At 39.5% G+C, this 14,284-nt stretch overlaps 1 protein-coding gene across 2 annotated transcripts in view; it reads left to right on the forward strand.

Moving 5' to 3' along the window:
* The window catches only part of MPPE1 (metallophosphoesterase 1), a 55,857-nt gene that overhangs the window by 15,924 nt on the left and 25,649 nt on the right, over positions 1–14,284 (forward strand). For both annotated transcript variants that reach the window (XM_043558266.1, XM_043558269.1), the window contains exon 2: positions 4,003–4,087. The gene's annotated coding sequence lies outside the window, so the exon portion shown is untranslated. The remainder of the gene's footprint in view (positions 1–4,002; positions 4,088–14,284) is intronic.

Below are 14,284 nucleotides of genomic sequence, written 5' to 3' on the forward strand. Positions count from 1 at the left end.
CTGAGCCACCTAGGTGCCCCCCAAATTAATTTTTTAAAACAATATTAATATGAACTCATGGATTTCAAGGTATCTCATGGGTTTTAACTCATTGTAATTATTATCTTTGTTGAGGTTCAGATATCCTGATCTTTGACCTGAGCCTTTTCAAGTTGCCTTTAAGTCTTTTAGATATCACCCTAGTAATCTTGGATAGACCTTTTTATCTACTTTGTAACCCCTGTTGACAAAGCAGGAAAGAACATCCAAAGAAATAAAGACAGTGTCTTCAGCAAGTGGTTCTGGGAAAACTGGACAGCCACATGCGGAAAAATGAACCTGGACCACTTTCTTACAACATACACAAAAATGAACTCAAAATGGATAAAAGACTTAAATGTAAGACAGGAAGCTATCAAAATCCTCGAGGAGAAAGCAGGCAAAAACCTCTTTGACCTTGGCTGCAGCAACTTCTAACTCAACACGTCTCTGGAGACAAGGGAGACAAAAGCAAAAATGAACTACTGGGACCTCATCAAAATTAAAAGCTTCTGCACACCAAAGGAAACAATCAGCAAAACTAAAAGGCAACCGACAGAATGGGAGAAGATATTTGCAAACGACATATCAGAGAAAGGGTTAGTATCCAAAATCTATAAAGAACTTATCAAACTCAACACCCAAAAAACAAATGATCCAGTGAAGAAATGGGCAAAAGGCATGAATAGACACTTCTCCAAAGAAGACATCCAGACGACCAACCGACACATGAAAAAATGCTCCACATCACTCATCATCAGGCAAATACAAATCAAAACCACAATGAGATACCACCTCATACCTGTCAGAATGGCTAGCATTAACAACTCAGGCAACAACAGATGTTGGCCAGGATGCGGAGAAAGAGGATCTCTTTTGAACTGCTGGTGGGAATGCAAACTGGTGCAGCCACTCTGGAAAACAGTATGGAGGTTCCTCAAAAACTTAAAATTAGAACTACCCTACAACCCAGCAATTGCACTACTAGGTATTTATCCAAGGGATACAGGTGTGCTGTTTCAAAGGGATACATGCACCCCAATGTTTATAGCAGCGCTATCAACAATAGCCAAAGTATGGAAAGAGCCCAAATGTCCATCGATGGATGAATGGATAAAGAAGATGTGGTATATATATGTATACTATTACTCGGCAATCAAAAAGAATGAAATCTTGCCATTTGCAACTACGTGGATGGAACTAGAGGGTATCATGCTAAGAGAAATTAGTCAGAGAAAGACAAATATCATATGACTTCATTCATATGAGGACTTTAAGACCCAGAACAGACCCAGAACAGATGAACATAAGGGAAGGGAAGCAAAAATAATGTAAAAACAGGGAGGGGAACAAAACATAAGAGACTCATAAATATGGAGAACAAACAGAGGGTTACAGGAGGGGGTGTGGGCGGGGGGATGGGCTAAATGGGTAAGGGGCATCAAGGAATCTACCCCTGAAATCATTGTTACTCTATATGCTAACTAATTTGGATGTAAATTAAAAAAATTAAAAAACCCGAATGTAAGCATACTAAATAGGTAAATAAATAAAATGAATTAGGAAAAAAATAATATTTCCACATTTTATCTTATTTAGAAATGATCTAAATACTCAACAAACATCTATCATTTAACTTAACCTAGTATAACTCTAAGGTTTTAAGTTACCAGAAAGATTTTGGAAGTTATTTTCAAGCAGACATATTATAAAACGGAAGTATTGTTGAAGGATTTATTTATAAACTTTTATACCACTTACATCTATTTAATTCATATGTTCCTAATGATTATTTTTGGACTGCTCATGAAAATCGTATGAGACATTAGTAAGCTAGCCATCATCTTAAGTAATTTTGGTGTTGTTGACAAATTGTGTAACATATGCACGTTTGGCAAGTATCAAACGTCACAGAAGTAAAAAAAAAAAAAAAAAAAAAAAAGAGGTTAGACTGGGAGAGAGCCAAAGCATAAGAGACTCTTAAAAACTGAGAACAAACTGAGGGTTGATGGGGGGTGGGAGGGAGGGGAGGGTAGGTGATGGGTATTGAAGAAGGCATTTTGGGGGATGAGCACTGGGCATTGTATGGAAACCAATTTGACAATAAATTTCATATATTGAAAAAAAAAGTCACAGAAGTAAAGAACCGAAAATTTAAACATGACTTCCTTTTTTTTTAATTGCTGTGTTTGACATACATCAGACAATTAATTTGCTCTATTTTTTATTCTTAGGATAAATTGTAATTTTATGATCTTGTTAAAAGATGAAGTGAGGCATATTAAAAATTTTAAGAGTTTATTTGATATGGAAGCAACCTGTGTCCATCAATAGATGAATGGATAAAGTAGATGTGGCATATATTTACGATGGAATATTATTCAGCTGTGAAAAAAAAGAATGAGATCTTGCCATTTGCAACGACATGGATAAACCCAGGGGATATTATGCTAAGTGAAAGAAGTCAGACAGAGAAAGACAGATACCGTATGATTTCACTTATATGTGGAATCTAGAAAACAAACAAACAAACAACCCAGAAACAGATCCGTAAATACAGGGAACAAACTGATGGTTGCCAGAAGGAAGGGGGTGGAGCAGGGGTAGCATGGTTGAAGGGGTGTGGGAGGTACTGGCTTCCAGGTATGGAATGAATAAGTAATGGGAATGAAAGGTACAGCACAGGGAATATAGCCAATGGTAGTGTAATATGTTGTCTGGTGAAAGATGGCAGCTCCACTCGCAGTGAGTATAGCATAATGTATATAGAGTTGTTGAATCACTATGTTGTACACCTGAACCTATTGTAATGTTGTGTGATGACTCCACCTCAACAAAAAAAAAGAAGAGTTTATTTGAGCAAAAGTCTATTCAGATGGGGAAGCATCAAACTGGAAGGGGTTAGAAGGCACTCTATGGACAGGAGCCTGGGGAAAGACTCAGAGAAGGTGTGGAAACCAAGTCAGAAAATCACTGATTGTTTACAGCGTAAAGTCTAGTTGGCTGTTGGTGCTTGGTTGTCCTTAGGTTTCAAATTCACAACCTTGAGCTATTTATAGACCTTGGTTTTAGTTTGCTTAGGTGAGCTGCCAAGAGCATTAGAGTCATTTCAGTGTGATGGCCTCCTTGTTTCATGAATTCAACAATCTTAAATATCTAGTAGAAATAACGTAAGCTTATTTGAGTAGTAAACCCAAGAAGAATATAAACATATGCCTCCATTATCCTAAATGCTGATGACTCTGAAGACATGCCTGTTTTCATTAAACCAGTAATATTAAATTAGCCCCATTTTCCAAAGATGATTCCAGTTCACATGAACTTAAAAGGTACTTGGATTAGTTCCAATTTTTCTGAAAGTTTTAGCAATATCTAATTGGTGTAAGTGCTTGTGTTTTTCTAAGCCAATTAAAATAGATCTCTTATATGGGATTTTAGATTAATTCTGGCAATACCCTCTGGAGGGAGAAAATGCCACACACACGCATCGTACATACATAGACACAAACATGCAGACAGACACAAGAATCTTAAAGCTTGCATCCTAAAATTTTAGCCGTGAGTCAGGCCAACATAGCATTCAAACCCCACAGGTTTATATAAAATGGCTGGATCCAAACTGTGTTTCTGGCAGGTGGAACAGGTTTAGGCTACCTGCTCAATGAAGCCTACCAATATTTGGGGGGAAGACTTTCATTTGCCCTGATATGTAATGATAGAGGCTGTGGACTGAATTTTAGGCAAGAGCTCTTTTGGAAACACCAACAGATTGAGGATTTTAAAAGCTCATCTGAGTGGATAAAATATCTAGTTCATTTTTGGGAAGTTAGAGTAAGGAGCCCTTCAGTTGAGGGACCAACAGTAACCTCCTTGGAAGTTTCCATTTCAGAGAGGTTTCTTGGCTTCTTGAAACAACAGTTCCTATCATCAGAGGTTTGGGGCAACTGTTACTTAGAAAGTTCCCCCCTTTTGTTTTTTTCTTAGGTGCAGAACAGTTCCATTTCCAATGTCCTGACCTTTCACAGTATCTGCAAGAGTCTTCAGATGAACAAGGGAGATGTGGGAATTGGTAAGAAGGATGTCTGGGCTTTGAATTACTTCCAGGGTGTCACTTTCCGTCTTTGTAAAGATTCGATTAGTAAGATGGGGTCAGTTGTTTTTAATTCCTCAAAGAATTCGGTCACCTCAATGATAATAGCAAGGGGGTGACTCTCATCCAACTACATCGTTTTGAATTTGTTTCTTTATTTCAGAAAGATTTCCGACTAAGATGAAAATCTGAGGATTCCCAAATTCCAGATTTATAGCTATGTGCCTTTGGGATGTTTTTAAGTCATTCCACTATGACTTAAAAAAGTTTGTTTTCTTTTCCTCTGAGTACATAGTTCCATTTTAGCCCAGTTATTCATAGGTGAGGAGGCCTTAAAAACAGCTCCTCTTGGGCCCTGAATGCTGGCCTCCAATTGGGCAACTTCTGACCACAGACTCTTAAAAAATCCTTTCAAATATATTATTATCAGGTTTGGTGAAGACAAACGTTGAGTTTTCCTGGCAGTATCGACCCTCCCACTTTGTTTCTTTCCAAAGGTATACCTATTACAAATGTGACTCAAAACCAAAGTCAATAATTATGCCTTTTTATAGCTTAACCAGGGACCCAAGAGGATTTCCAAAGCGGGTGCAAAAGACGCAGCTACCATGATCTAGAGCTACTCCCAAAGGCAGCCAGAAGAAAGAAAGACTTGGGGCGCTTAGGTGGCTCAGTTGGTTACGTTTCCGACTTCGGCTCAGGTCATGATCTCACGTGGGGTTCATGGGTTTCAGCCCCACAGCGGGCTTGTGCTGACAGCTCGGAGCCTGGAGACTGCTTCGGATTCTGTGTCTCCCTCTGTCTCTGCCCCTCCCCTGCTCACGCTCTGTCTTTCTCAAAAATAAATAAACATTTTAAAAAATTAAAAAAGAAAGAAAGACTTAAGTGAGCTTCCTGATCTCTGGCAATAGTCAGTAGGATATCAGCAACAGTGGAGTGCAGCCCACATCTCTGTGTGGTCAACTACAAGTTCTTGGGGTTCCCCAACCTGAAGGTTGGCTGTTTGCAGATGCAGGTCTGACAGCCTGACACAAAATGGACAATAAGGAAAGCAATGGCTGCCCTTGGGAGAGCAAGGATCAACAACCAAAGAGTTCTCAAAACCAAGAGTCACCCAAGAGTAATACCCAAAGAACTGGTTCTTCCAAGTGTTTCCTCCTGCTAATCCAAATATAGATAAACAGGGGCTCTTGCTGTCCTCATTTGATCAGAAATCTGTGAGGCTGACTTGGTATGAATTTTTACTTTTTGCAAGCTTTGTCAGACATCCTGAGTTCTCAGCTACAACCTCTAAAATGATTGAGGTGTCCCACCTGTCCTTTGTGATAGTCAAAACTCTAGCAGAGTAAAAACAAAAACAAAAACAAAACAAAAAAACCAAAACCCAAAAAACCAAAAAACAACCATCTTTTCCTCTATTCTCTGAGGTTCGGTGAGTGGGGACTGTGAATTAAAGCTATGAGACAGAGTAACAGGAAAAAAGTTTATTTTGCAGGCACACAGCGCCTTCTCAGAAAAGAAGTAAAAACTCGGAGAAGCAGTTAGGCCTGGGGCTTATATGTCATTTTAAAAAAGGATGATAATTGTGGGGTAGACGCTAGACAAAGCAAACTGGGGATTTGGTAAATTGTGGGAAGGTGAATAGGAGAAGTATATACTAGTAAGTTTTGTTAGGCAGTCTCAGGTGACTTGTCTTCCAGTACAGGAGAAGGGACATCTTTAAAAATGGAAATTCCCATTATGAATGGAAGCGAAAGGTATGCCCTGCTTTTAGTCAGATGGGGTGTGGTGGTGTAGACTCTTGCTGTGTTTGTTGTTTCTCAGTGCCTTCAAGGTAAAAATAATCATTATGCCAAAGTGGCATGTTCTGGTCTCCTTCACAAGTTTCCATAGTGAAGAGGTTGGGGGCAGGTTCCCCCAAATGTAACCCTTTCGCCTGTGGACTATCTTGGGCTGAAGGTGATGGAGACCCTGTGGGATCAAGAGAAACTTTTGCCCCTCCCTTAACTATGTAGAAGAATCTTAATTGGGGCTCTTTCCAAGAATAAGAATTCTTACCAGAGATAAACTTTACCTGAGTGACCCACGTGTATGGTGAGGCAAAGGTATATGAATTGCATGCCTTCCCTCTGAAGTCCCAGACCCTTACTACTTTCTTCTTAGTTCAGGATGACATATATACCTCATTTGGAATTTCCATGTCTGTGTGGATTCCCAGGACATATGGCATTAAGTTTGACTTTCTTCTGTTAACCTGTCTCATGTCAATTTGATTCTTAGTCCAGGTAGAGAGACCTTGAAGGGGGCAGGATATTCTTCCTCCCCGACAGTGGGGTACACACCCCCAGCATGGCTGATTCCAAGTGATGTTACCAGTGTGATGTCACCGCTTGTGGATTTTGGAACAGCGCACATGGCTTCAGCATACCCCTGTCTGTATCTCCTTTCTTCCACACCAAGAGTCCTGGTGTCAGGGGCACAGGGCCTGATAGATTAGAATATCCCACAGTTATTAAGTTGCCTTATCCCCTGTTATACATGCAAAAGAGTTAGAGTAACACCCTAAGTACCATTGTTAGCAATATGCTTACTGAAAACAGCAATTTGTTTTTGCATTGTGCTCTCCATTCTTCTATTAAAAAAAAAGTTGTTCTATATCTATTTTGTCAGAGTGCATAGCTATTACATACCATACTTTCTCTTTTAACCAGAACTTGGTCTGAGTTCAAAAGGAACTGTATCTCCGATGTTCACCATCAATGCTTTTACATCAATGTCTCTCCCTCGTCCCTTCAATTGTCCAAAACTTGTTTTCTGGAAGAAATCATGGGAACTCAATTCTCTGAATTCTTGCATGTTGATAACAGTTGTCTATGACTCTAACACTTGAAATTCCATTTTGCTGCATATAAAAATCCTTGGTCACATTTTCTTTCCTCATGAAATCAGAGTAGGTATACTCTGTTTTCTCCTGTCAAAGTCGGATGATAATCTTGTCAGGGAGCAAGAACTCCTGTCCCCTTCAAGGTCTTTCTAGCTGGACTAAGAATCAAATTGACATGGGACAGATCCACAGGGGAGAATCAAATGTAACAGTGTACTTTACGGGGAATCCACAGAAACACGGAGATTCCAAAGACACTCAGAATGAGGCGTGCATGTGTCCCTCAAGGGGGTAGGGGTCCGGGACTTCAGGGGAAGACATACAATCCTCAGGAATAATGTAAAAGAGTAAATGCTTGGTAAACAAATGTTTGCTGAGCCACTCGGACACATGGGACATAGAGGACTTTGGTCAACAGGTCTTGCTAGGCTCCTTCTTGTCAACCACACCCGGTAGTATAATGTGGTGATCTGTGGTGATAGCTCCCTTCCCAGAACAGGTCCTCGAATTCTTTTTAGACACTTGTGGGGGAAGTAAAGAGCTTTTTTTTATGTATCTGCTGGGTTTTGATTGCTTTTTCGACTCACAATAATCTTCGTGCCAAAGTAGCCCATCTTGGGGTGGCCTGCCCTAGTTCCTACAATATCAATATTTTTCCCTCATAAATCACTTTTTGCCTAGATGCCCAAATATATTTTCTTAGCATTTTTCTTTAAAAATCTCATCATCTTACTGGAATGTGTCTTAATGCTGAACATTCTGAATGAATATTCTCAGGTACATAGAGAGTGCTTTCAATATGCTTCGAATATGTACATTTTTTATTTCAGAAAAACCTTCTTGAATTACAGGTTTTAGAATTGTTCTCTGCTATGACTTTTCATCTGTAAGATATTCTTGCCTATCCTCCATAGTTGTCATATTCTTTGAAGCTCATTTTACCTTTCCTCCATTTCTTTTTGATTTTAAGATCATTGTTTATTTCCTTTCCCGGTCCTTTTGGTTTCTGTTTCTTCATTTTTCTTCTCTTATTTCCAATTCTTTCCTGAGTTGTTACTTCATTTCTGAGTTTCCCTAGTCCTGATTTAGTCTGCCTTCATTGTCTTGATGTCTTTAGCTTGTTTTGAAATCATAGGCTCTGGCTCGGGTGTGTTTTGTGGGCATGTCTTTGTGGCGTGCTTTTGTTGTCTGTAGGGATGTTACTCTACTTCTTGCTCAATTTTCTTCTGACGATAACTTTGATAGTTTTCAACCATGAGTCTTGAAAAAAAATTTTTTTAAGTTTATTTATTTTGAGAGAGAGAGGACAAGTGGGGTAGGAGCAGAGAGAGAGGGGAGAGAATCCCAAGCAGGCTCTGCACTGTCAGCACAGAGCCCGATGCAGGGCTCGAACTCACAAACGGTGAGATCATGACCTGAGCCTAAATCAAGAGTCCGACACTTAACGACTAAACCACCCAGGCTCCCCAACCATGATTCTTTTCTAATGCACATTCTTAAGTGAATTTACTTCTCCTCGGCATCCAAAAGGAGCGCTTTTGCCAGTTCACTTAACAACGCCTTCTGTTTTTCGTGAGTATGTTAAAACATGCAAGCTTGCCTACTGAAATTTCTCTTTTCCTTCTTTTCTCTGTCCTTTCTCTTTCCCACATTTCTCTTGTCCTTGTCCTGCAAAATTCTTATTGCATCCTAGGAGTTTCCACCCCATGGAGGGTCTTATCTTTATCCCTGTGGAGAAGGAAGGATTGTTTTAACCCTTCAGGTCTATTCGTGGGCTACTTGCATTTACTGCTATTGGATGGATGACCTTCCTATTTTTTGATGATGTTCTTTCCATAGGGGAAACTCAATGCTGTTTCAGGTTTCCTCTTTTTTTTTTTTAATGTTTATTTATTTTTGAGAGGGAAACAAAGAGACAGAGAACGAGCAGGGGAGGGGCAGAGAGACAGGAAGAGAGAAAATTTGAAGCAGGCTCCAGGCTCTGAACTGTCAGCACAGAGCCCGACGCGGGGTTCAAATCCATGAACCATGAGATCATGACACCTAACTGGCTGAGCCACCCAGGCACCCCAGGGTTTCTCTATCTTTAGGTCCATTAGACGTTTTATTGTTCCCCTGTTTCTGCTCACACGTACTCTGATAGCACCAAATCTTGCAGCTATGCTGTGATTCATCCTCACTGCCTTTACATTTTGGGGTCTGTGGGGATAACTTGTCAACTAATTTTGTCCCAACCATTGTCCAGGGGTTTTGGTTTTATTTAGTTACTCAGTCCACTGCATCTAATAGATAAATGGCCCTTGATCCATGTTAAAAAAAAAAAAGGGAAATTTTAATGAGTTAGTCTTAATAATTTGCACCCTGGACTCTGACTTGAAATAAACACATCAGGGCAGAACAAATCAGAATAATCCTCCTGGGAAAGCACTAACCAAGCTGCTTAAAAGCAAGTTTCCTGAAAAGTAATTAAAGTTCCCTAAACTAGAATCTCTGACAATAAATAACATATCTTAATGTTTTCAATTTATCCAATATGTAGTAGTTGCCCCCCTTATCTGAATTTTGCTTTCGGTTACCTGTGGTCAACCATGGTTTAGAAGCAGATAATCTTCCTTCTGATGTATGATCAGAAGGTCAAAAGTAGCCTAATTCTGCATCACATGCCTACGTTACTCACTTCATCTTATCATGTAGGCATGTTATCATCTCACATCATTATAAGAAGAAAGATGAGTATAGTGTGATAAGATATTTTGAGAGAGAGAGAGACGACATTCACATAACTTTTATTATAGTATAACATTATAATTGTTCTATTTTATTATTAGTTGTTGCTATTAATCTCATACTGTGCCTAATTTATAAACTAAACTTTATCATAGGTATGTATGTATGCATAGGAAAAACCAGTATATGTAGAATTCAGAACTATCTGCCATTTTGAGCATCCACTGGGGGTCTTGGAATCTACCCTCCATGGATAAGGGGGCATTGCTATATTTTTACTGGGAATTAGTTACGTGTTGTGTATTCTGTTATAAGCTATTCTAGATAGGAATAGGTATGAAACGTAGCCCCTCTCCTCAAGGAGTTTCTAATTTAGTTAGGATTATGTTGGATACCTGAAGTAGGAAGGTGATTTGTAAACTGCAATGCTATAAACCATGTCAGTCATTTAACCTCTTGCTGCAGGGGTCTCATGTGAAAACTCCCCTTCTCCATTGTTCTCTGTAATTTATGAAGATCACATTGCATGCACTACTTGGAGGGAAGGAAAAATGGATAGACCAGGTTGTTGTTGTTTTTGACCTTTATAACCTAAAACAGAACCCTGAAGGGGAGCAGAATTTGCCACCTCAAAATGTCTGTTTGGCATAAGGATTGTTGTTTTGAGCTAAAGGCAATGAAAACCGATCAGATTCAGGAAAAGCTCTTTACTGCCTCCTCAGTTACCTAAACTTACATTGGAAAGGGGGGCCTGTATCAGGGAGAGAGTTATTACCTTTTTACCTAGGAAACTTATGTATATAATAGGTCAACCATCGTTTTCTAAACATCTCCTCTTGCCTTCCTGTGAATGGCCTTCCTTGCCTTTGCAACCCCAGCCCCCAACCCCTTTCGTTAGTTCAGGATGCTATATAAGCCTCAGTAACCTGGCTTCTGGCTGCGGCTGCCTTTTGGAATCTATCTATCTATCTATCTATACACACACACACACACACACATATACATATATATACACATATATACATACACACATATATATACATATATACATACATATATATATATATATATATATATATATATATATATATACATATATATATATGTATGTTTTTTGTTAGTTTGTTTGTTTTTTTGAGTAGACTTCATGCCCAGCATGGAGCCCAATGTGGAGCTTGAACTGACGACTCTGAAATCAAGACCCGAGCTGAGATCAAGAGTCAGATGCTTAACTGATTGAGCCATCCAGGTGCCCCTGCATCTTATATTTTTATGGGGCTCTTGTAAATACTGTTAAAAAGAAACCACAAGCCCAAAATGGAGTCACTTGTGCTAGGCCATGTCACCAAACCAGGGTTTAATACCTAATCTAATTGTGGCTGCAACCTCCACCAGAAATGTAGTCTTAACTGAGCAGTCAGGAATTTTGTGGTCAGCATCAGTAAGGTAATGTGGCACATAGGCCCTCTCTGCCCCCAAAGAAAGATGAGGTACCCCACCTAATAAGACCCTTTTGTCCCCAAATGAAGGTGAACTCACTTGAAATAATTTTTTTTTTTCCTGTTTATGACTGATTTGTCCTGCCTTTAAAAACTTTCCCTTTTGGGGCGCCTGGGTGGCGCAGTCGGTTAAGCGTCCGACTTCAGCCAGGTCACGATCTCGCGGTCCGGGAGTTCGAGCCCCGCGTCAGGCTCTGGGCTGATGGCTCAGAGCCTGGAGCCTGTTTCCGATTCTGTGTCTCCCTCTCTCTCTGCCCCTCCCCCGTTCATGCTCTGTCTCTCTCTGTCCCAAAAAATAAATAAATGTTGAAAAAAAAAAATTAAAAAAAAAAAAAACTTTCCCTTTCTGTAGCCCTTTGGAGCTCTCCTCTCCTTGCTAGGTGGGCTGTCGGTGATTCATGAATTCATGAATAAAGCCAATTAGATCTTTAAAATTTCCTCAGTTGAATTTTTGTTATTTAATAGTAAAAAGTGTGTGTGTGTGTGTGTGTGTGTGTGTGTGTGTAAGTAGGCTCCATGTCTAGTGTGGGCCTGAACCCATGACTCTGGATCGAGTCACATGTTCTACTGACTGAGCCAGCCAGGCGCCCTGAAATTTGTTTGTTTTTACCTGTTAATCTGTTCTTATCAATTTGATTCGACCAGTTAAAGAACCTACAATACAGGAAGGGAAAATGTTTCCATCCCCCAAAGGATGTTTACCTTAAGAAAAAAATCCGCAATGGTCAAAGAACCAAATCTAAGTTGCAAATGGATAACCGAGGTAGGAAATGGCTCCTTTAAGTTCTTTTGCCATCTTGAGCAAGAACTCAATGTGTCAAGTCAAGATTGATAAACCAGATAAACTGAGAATAGTAATTTACATGCAAACAATTCTCTCATTTATAAAATTGTTAGTGAGCTCTCATTCTGCTTTTGTGTTCGATTTGCTTTTTTGCTGTTTGCATACTTGTATCTCCCCCTCTCCCTCCCTCCCCCTCCCCCAGCCCTTCACAGCTTGGTTTTGGTGCCTTTTTAAAAATTTTCCTGGTGATTGTCTATAGAGTTCAGTACTGTGTATAGCCAAGTCAGGAGTCTGCTCTGTCAGATATCCTGGGACTTTGGCTCTTCTCTTGAAATGAGGGTAGAATATCATGTAGGGCAGATAGAACACTACATTGTCCCCCAACATGACTCCCAGTGTATACATCCTGTTGAATCTTCCCTTTGAGTGAAGGTGGGACCTACGAATGTGGCAGACTACCACTCCTGTGAGTAGGGTGTGATACATGGTAACAGTGAAGTGTAAAGGTATTTAAGGTCCCTAACAAGTTGACATTAAGTCAATCAAAAGAGAGATTATTTTAGGTGGGCCTGATTTATCATGGGACTCCTTTAGTTCTAGAGAAGAAACAGAAGAAGTCAGATAGATTTGAACCAACAGCAGCAGAAGCTCTCTGGTTGGCCTTGAAGAAGCAACTGCCATGCTGTGGGAAGTGCCATGGGGCAGGCACAGCGGGAGGTCCTGGGAGCTGAGAGCTTGGTCCTATAATCACATGGAGCTGAATTCTCCCAGCAACCATGAACTGGAGGAAGACTCGAAGCAGAATGTTGTAAATTGCTCAGTTTGTGGTAACTTGTTACCCAGCTATAGAAAGCGAATACACAAAAGTCCTTCTGCTGAATGTCAGGATTCATACTGTCTCTCCCCTCAGCTTCGTCTCTATCTCACAGCACAATCCCTAGCATAATCTGTGAAAATTTAGCCCCTAGGAACAGAAAGTCTCAATGCATGTCTGTTGCATTGCATGGGTGAATGAAGGCAAGAATGCAAATAGCTGGACGCTCTGGAGTTTCTGCTTCATGTGTTTCACTTTTCTCCAAGGTGTTCATGCACAGGATGCAGGTAAAATTTTTCGATAGGGCAATTATGGTTAAAGTGCCAGAATGATTGTTCAACTATGTCCCTGAGGCTGTCTGGTCCTGGACTTTTGTTTGTTGGGAATTTTTTGATTACTGATTCAATTTCTTTGCGGGTAATTGATCTATTCACATTTTCACTTTCTTCCTGATTTACTTTTGGGAGTGTATATGCTTCTAGGAATTTACCCATTTCTTCTAGGTTGTCCAAGTTGTTGGCATATAATTTATCATAATGTTCTTTTATAATCCTTTGTATTTCTGTGATGTCAGTTGTTATTTCTCCTCTTTCATTCCTGATTTTACTTGAGTCTTTTTCTTTCTTTCTTTTTTTTTTAATGAGTCTGGTTAAAGGTTATCAATTTGTTGATCTTTTCAAAGAAGCAGCTCCTGGTTTCATCTGTTCTATTGTTCTATGTGGAACAATCTGTCCTATTGTTTTTTAGTTTCTGCTAACTTTCTGTTCTAATCTATCATTTCCTTCCTTCTACCGGTTTTGTTTTTGTTTTTCTTCTTTTTCTAGCCCTGCTAGATACAAGGTTAGGTTGTTTGAGATTTTTCTTGCTTCTTGAGGTAGGTCTGCATTGCTATAATCTTCTCTCTTAAAAAGCTTTTGCTGCAGCCCAAAGATTTTGGACCATTGTGTTTTCGTTTTCATTTGTCTCCATATATTGTTTGATTTCTTTTATTTCTTGGTTGACTCATTCATTGTTTAATAGCATGTTATTTAGCCTCCATATATTTGTGGTCTTTCTACATTTTTTCTTGTGGTCGATTTCTAGTTTCATAGTGTTGTGCCTGGAAAAGATGCATGGTATGACTTCAATCTTTTTGAATTTGTTAAGACTTGTTTTGTGACTTAACATGTGATCTATTCTGGAGAATGTATCATGTGTTCTTGAAAAGAATGTGTTATCTGCTGTTTTAGGATGGGATGTTCTGAATATATCTGTTAGATCCATCTGGTCCATTGTGTCATTCAATGCCACTGTTTCCTTGTTGATTTTGTGTTTGGATAATCTATCCATTGATGTAAGTGGGGTATTAAATTCCCTTACTATTATTGTATTACTATCAATTACTTCCTTTATGTTTGTTACTAGCTGCTTTATGTATTTGGTTGCTTCCACGTTGAGAGCATAAATACTTATAATTATTACATCTTCT

The sequence above is a fragment of the Prionailurus bengalensis genome, chromosome D3, assembly GCF_016509475.1.
Source record: "Prionailurus bengalensis isolate Pbe53 chromosome D3, Fcat_Pben_1.1_paternal_pri, whole genome shotgun sequence".
Lineage (NCBI taxonomy): Eukaryota > Metazoa > Chordata > Mammalia > Carnivora > Felidae > Prionailurus > Prionailurus bengalensis.